This window comes from Bos javanicus, chromosome X, assembly GCF_032452875.1.
Source record: "Bos javanicus breed banteng chromosome X, ARS-OSU_banteng_1.0, whole genome shotgun sequence".
In the NCBI taxonomy this organism is placed as follows: Eukaryota; Metazoa; Chordata; class Mammalia; order Artiodactyla; family Bovidae; genus Bos; species Bos javanicus.
Genome location: NC_083897.1, coordinates 29,017,672 through 29,023,158, shown reverse-complemented (window position 1 = coordinate 29,023,158; position 5,487 = coordinate 29,017,672). Strand labels below are relative to the sequence as shown.

General features: G+C 44.3%; 1 long non-coding RNA gene across 1 annotated transcript; it reads left to right on the top strand.

Annotated features, from left to right (window-relative positions):
• The first annotated feature begins 2,392 nt into the window (after nt 1-2,392).
• On the top strand, nt 2,393-3,521 carry LOC133241950 (uncharacterized). The gene is made up of 2 exons (XR_009734726.1): nt 2,393-2,923; nt 3,105-3,521. It is a non-coding gene; the product is annotated as an uncharacterized LOC133241950 (long non-coding RNA).
• The last annotated feature ends 1,966 nt before the right edge of the window (nt 3,522-5,487 follow it).

The window sequence follows — 5,487 nt, the reverse complement described above, 5'->3', positions numbered from 1 at the left end:
GGATGGCATCGCTGATTTGATGGACTTGAGTTTCAGCAAGCTCTGGGAGTTGGTGATGGACAGGGAAGCCTGGTGTGCTGCAGTCCATGGGGTTGCACAGAGTCGGACACAACTGAACCACTGAAATGAACTGATTGCAATAGGGAGAATGCTTTGAACACAAGTTCTTTACATGTCTCAAAATGGAACAGAAAATGACATTTTTTAACATGGAAGGATAAGCTGGGTGAGCAGCAACTGTGTGTGTGTGAGAGAAATGGGGCAAGAGGTGGGGATGGATGAACAGATAGTATGATGGAGAAGTTTAACAGGAAGTGTTTCTTTCTGTAGTGAGCTGATTCTCAGAATAAGCTGTTAAGAGAGACAGAAATGTCTGACTCTTAGTGCTTGCTCAAGCTTGAGGGAAAGCTGAAGTTCAGAGGACAGAAGCTTGGCTAAAGTTGAGCCAAGCCAAGTCAGTGGGTACGTTATGGATCACTGTGAGCACTTGGCCAGTCTCTGCTGTTGTTTAAGAGAGGCCAAGTCAGCCCTTCGGCAGTATGGTTGTTATCAAAATTGCAAGTCCATGTGCTTGATGCAGAATGAGGCCCATCAAAACTAAATGTTAGAGTTTGGAACAGGGAAAGGTTTATTACAGATTCATACAAGGGTGTGGGTGCTCTTGCCCTAAGAACCCAAAGTTATTGAACGTTTTCAGTAAATGAGTTTAAAAGCAAATGTTAGAGTTGTGGTAAGTTGTTGCAGACTTCTTGGTGTCACACCCTTTGTGCTTAAGCTTAGGTCATGGTCAGGTAATGTTCCTATATATCTCTATCAGATGATTGTTATTATCTGTCCTGACAAGAGAGGGAAAAGTCTCAAGGCACAACTTTCACCTTGAAATGTCCCATCCTGGTTAAGCAGAAACAGATCTCAGTTGCCAGCTCCTTCAGGGCAAGGTTCCCACATTCTGCCCATCTCTCATCCTTGAAAGAGCCAGGCACCAAACCCAATAGGTCCTGTCTCCTCAGGCTGTCCAAGTGAGGAGACCAGTTCTCACAGACTGAGATCCAAAAAGACGACCACTATGAGCAGGTTGCAGAGACAGGGATGGGGGAGAGGTTCACCACTCCTCAAGGCCTGGGTCAAGGCTACTGGAGGGCCTTAGTGAGGGCTCTGGACCACTATAGGATGTAGTCCCCAGTCTATTCCCTGGGACCTCCAGCTCACCCAATGGCCCAAGGCTGGGTGATCTCCAGGCCCTCCAGAAGAATGCCTAAATTTTCCTCTTCTCTCATTTTCTACCTGATGACCAACACACCACCCTTGACTTAATAACTTCCCCAGTGGTCCCTCATTGACAGTAACTGGGAGCAGGGCCCACTGTAGTGCTGATCAATAGCTGATCAGGACAACAAATGGTCACTCATTGACAGTTGGCTGCCTGTGAATGGGGCCCTCTGAGGCACCAAGCAAGGCTGAGCAACACCTGTTTCCTAGGAACAGGGTGGGTTGAAATGATGCACACCAATGGCTAACTGCATAGGGCTGTGCTCATCCTGCTCTATTACACTGTGAATAGAATAAGAATCACTGTGATGTTAAGGTTTGTCAAAGTAGTTCTCAAGGTGGGCTGGCCTTCACATTCTTGTTGGGTTTGAAATATTAGCTATACTATATGCAGCACATGTGATCATCTGGCAGCTGTTGGAGGGGCATATAGATAAGCACTACTGACAGGCATGCCTGGGAATACAATGAAAAAGAATGATGTACAAAAGTTAAACAAGCATGTGAAATCAAAATCTGAGGTTGGAAAGGATCCCAAAAAGATTCCAGCAGACTGGACCCAAAGTATCCTTATGTAAAAGAGCAGCATGAGCATAGATAGCCCTTAGCAGGTAGCCATTGTTGTGCCTTATTATTCCACATCCTGTTACTAAGCAACAGGTCTTGCCCAGCAATTGGACAGTGCATCCCTGGGCCCTACCCATAAGCAACCAACTATCAATGAGATATCTACTGGTACTTCTCCTGCTCAGCTATTGGTCAGCTCCACAGTGGGCCCTAACTGATGATAACTGTCAATGAGGGACCACTGGGGAAGTGATTCAGTCAAGAGACAGTGGTGCAGTGGTCATCTGACTCTTGCCTTTGGGCACCTTACTTTTCTTTTTTTTTTTTTTTAACACTTTCTTTGCTCTGAGGTTTAATCTTATGGAGACAGTGTATAGACCCTGGGGCAACAGACTGAGGATTCACCAAGTCTTGGGGTCTCTAAAGCTCATTGGAGTAGAAAAAACATCCAACCTGTTCTTAATTACCTTTTTCCATGTTAAGTGCTTGCTCTTAAGTTCCTTAAGCCCCTCAAAAACCCCCAATAGGAAGAGGGTGGTCTAGAGATGAAGTGACTAGAGTACTCTGAAGTGCTGAAATGGGATGAAAAGTGTTTGGCAGAGGTTCATACAGGGATGGAGGAAGCAGAAGTGTTGAATGGGGACATATAAGTCAAAGAATAAAGGGAACGAAAGGATAGTCTGAAGGTCATGAGAAGAAGCACCATGCCCCTGAATCACCACTCCCCAGAATCAGACACACAGAGGTGTCAGGATTGGGAAAGTTATATCATGTCCTTCCTTAGCATCCACTATCCCATGTTGATGGGCAAAGTGGTACATTGTGATGTCTAAGGCCCCAAAGCCACCATTGTCCAAGGGAATGCTTAGCTGACCAAGATTGAAGGGTGTGGCTCCTCATTGTCCTGAGAAGGTATACAAAAGGAGGTCAGAGGCAGAGATTTGGGGTTAGGCCACTTCATGGTATCATCATGACTAAGGTAACCGGGAAGCCATGGCAGCCAAGAAGAGTTGCAATGCAGTTTGCCTCAAGGATGAAAGGAAGAAAGAAGACCCTTTGTCAACGGAGATACAGAGGCAGTGTGAAGGTAAGATGATTCCATCTATGCTCCCCATGGTCTCCATTGACGTTGCTGCCCAAGACCTCTACACTGCCCCTGCCTGGCACAAAAGCCCTCATCAGGCCACATCCCTTTTCATGAAATCTCCCTTCTAACCCAGTTGTTATACTCTTTCCTCAAAACTAATACACTTCTCTTGTCTTTCCAGGCACGAAATACGACCATGAGGTTCAGAAGACCTCTACAAGGAACCTTGAGAAAGAAAATCCGATCATATGCCACTCAATCGAAGAAGGTGAAAAAAAACAAGAAAACCAAACTGTTTTTTCTGTTTCTGTGCACATAAGAAACTGAATCAATGCAGAAAAAGGTACCAAAATATGAGACAGAGTCAAAGGAGGCAGAATCAAAAGAGAAGATAAGCTCAGCCGCCTCAGAATGAGAGACCCTGGAGAAGTACAACCTGGGCAGCCAGTAACTGAATAGAAAAGGTCAGACAGTTTAGAATTGTGTCTCCAGAGGTCTGCATTCTTAGAAATGGCCAACCAGGAAAAGACTGACTCTCACACTAACATAGTAAACTGATGGCTGTGATTAAAATACACATCAAATGGTGAAAAGATGATATTTGCGTGTGTGTGTGAATTTTCTGATGGAAGGGAGGGAAAGAAGAGAGAGGTGGGTACCTGAGTGGGGAGGGATGTGGGTTCCCAAGAGATTGGGGAACAGACCCTCAGGTCCCTAGTTAGCCAGAGAGTAGAGGTCTGGACTGAGTCAGGAGTCTGCACTGAAGATGGATAACCCTGCTTAACAATTGATCTCAGCAGCAAGGAGTAGTGGTGTGGTGTTATTGCCTTCGTTTGAGGGTGTGGAATGACATTAGGATCTAGATTGCTAGATCCCAGATGGGAAGAGGGTTTCACATGGGGATGGTGAATGTCATACTTCCCCTGAGAGAGGCAGGCAGAAATCACATCCTGGCCACTTAACGTCATAATGGGCTTTGTTGCATCACCCACCTATGCTGTCAGCTAAATTTGCTCAGGAGGCACAAAATGCTGATACAACTAAACCCACAATTAGCAGTCCCAAAGATTAAAATAATGTTTGGAGGGAACAAATCAAATATCAAGTAGGCCACTGTTATCCTCAGAAATTAGTGGGAGCAGTGTGTTCCCAAGGGCAGGGCAGTGGAGGTGGCCCAATCCTGGTGCAGATGACAAACAGGATCACCACACACAGATAATTTTTTTTTGGGTGGGGGGCACCATGCAGGTTGTAGGATCTTAGTTCCCTGACAAGGGACTGAACTGGTTCCCCTTCTAGTGAAAGTGCAGAGTCCTAACCACTGGACAGCCAGAGAAGTCAGGATAGAGACTTTTGATACAAGTATTGATATAAGACTGAGTAAAAGCTGGTCTTATATTTATCACCATCCCCCAGTATTTCTAAATAACTACAGTCATAAAATATTCTTCCCCAATAAAGTATTTTGTTAGTCCAAGTTCTACAAGTTTTCTTGGTTTAAAAGTAATAGTATATTACTTTTTTAATTTTTTAAATATTTAATTTAAATATTTAATTTGGTCTTAACTTTCATTTTGAAAGGTTTAAATAGGTTCAAGGAGTAGTCAGTCAAATACGGAGATATATAAGGCAGAGTCTCTACCACAGGAATCCTGTGTGTCTTCAGAAAACATTTTAGAAACAACTAAAACACAGAGTTTCACCATCAGCATCAAAAGAGTTGAGTTCAGATTTTAAGTCAATGATATGGTATCTTTTATCTGGACTGCAGCTCCCTAATTAAATCTTTCTGGCACTTTAACTCCTGAGAGACCCAGTTGATGATTCAGTCAACTGAATGTAATTTAAAATCAGTAAGAGTGAAGGACACCCTGGGTTTGTTGTCCTTTCAAAGGAAGTGGGAGAAGTATCATCCCTGCCTGCTGAAAATTAATCAGTTAAAGCAGCTACCAGGATGATGTGGACAGAGAGACCTTATGTCTACATATAGTTCCGTGCTGTGATTCCAGATCTGTATATATTATCACCATTTAACACTATCACACTTTAATGCCCTGTTGTAGGACTTACTGAAATACTTGCTGTTAGGGGAAGGTAACAGATTGCTAGGCCTGAAGAGCTGAAAGTGAAAGTTGCTCAGTCGTGTACGACTGTTGGTGACCCCATGGACTATACAGTCTATGGAATTCTCCAGGCCAGAATACTGGAGTGGGTAGCCTTTCCTTACTCCAGGGGATCTTCCCAACCCAGGGATCAATCCCAGGTCTCCCACATTGCAGGCGGATTCTTCACCAGCTGAGCCACAAGGAAAGCCAAAGAATACTGAAGTGGGTAGCTTATCCCTTCGCCAGCAGATCTTCCCTACCCAGGAATTGAACTGATGTCTCCAGCATTGCAGGCAGAATCTTTCCCAACTGAGCTATCAGCAAAATCCTGAGGTGGACCAAAAGTGGATGTTAGAGGCCCTTGTTTCCCTAAAGTAGCGCTGGTATATATTTTAATATCCATGGATATACTGCCACCTTGCAGAGAGAAGTGAGGATGCATAGAGTTTAAAAAGGATC